The sequence below is a fragment of the Schistocerca serialis genome, chromosome 6 (genome assembly GCF_023864345.2).
Source record: "Schistocerca serialis cubense isolate TAMUIC-IGC-003099 chromosome 6, iqSchSeri2.2, whole genome shotgun sequence".
NCBI lineage: Eukaryota > Metazoa > Arthropoda > Insecta > Orthoptera > Acrididae > Schistocerca > Schistocerca serialis.
The window spans coordinates 556,032,049-556,032,745 of NC_064643.1; the positions used below are offsets into that span (position 1 = coordinate 556,032,049).

The 697-nt window shown below is 48.6% G+C and overlaps 1 non-coding gene across 1 annotated transcript; it reads left to right on the forward strand.

Moving 5' to 3' along the window:
- Positions 1-293: 293 nt before the first annotated feature.
- On the forward strand, positions 294-367 carry Trnat-cgu (transfer RNA threonine (anticodon CGU)). Its single transcript has one exon. It is a non-coding gene; the product is annotated as a tRNA-Thr (tRNA).
- The last annotated feature ends 330 nt before the right edge of the window (positions 368-697 follow it).

The following is a 697-nucleotide window of genomic DNA, read 5'->3' on the forward strand; positions in this document are numbered from 1 at the left end:
CATTCTAAGAGAACTGCATGGTCACCGATGGTATGTGTTCTTTCGGATATGTCCGAAAGAACAGATACCGTCTTCATACAGTTAATGCTAACCGGCCAGTGACCTCCTTCTGTGCTGGATGCACACGCATTGCCCGAACTCTTACGGGACTCGGTAAGACTGTCTGCCGCGAGTAATGAGTGAGTGTAATGGGCAGGGGCACTACGAATGTAGTGTGTGGACATTAAGTTGGGAATGTGGGTCTCACGGAGAGCGTGCAACAGATAAATCCCTTCAGTCGCACTATAGTCTGTGCCCTCGTGGCTCAGATGGATAGAGTGTCTGCCACGTAAGCAGAAGATCCCGGGTTCGAGTCCCGGTCGGGGCACACATTTTCAACTCTCCCCGTTGATATATATCAACGCCTGTCGACAGTTCAGGGTCTTGGTTTCATTATCATTTCATTCTAGCAACATAATCCCGCATTTCCATTCGTTTCCCCCGCGTAGTTAATATGTTATTTTCCTTTACGCAGCTCGTATTTAAGTTTTGCTGAACAGTGGAATACGTTGCCTCACTCTTGTTGGGATAACTGTACCTCCTCGTACAGTTTGACACGCAGGGGCAGGCTTCAGAGACAGGGAGGTGAGCCACATCTGGATCTAATCCGCGCAACAGATTACGGGTCGTAGTTTCGATACTTCCAGTGAGTTACACA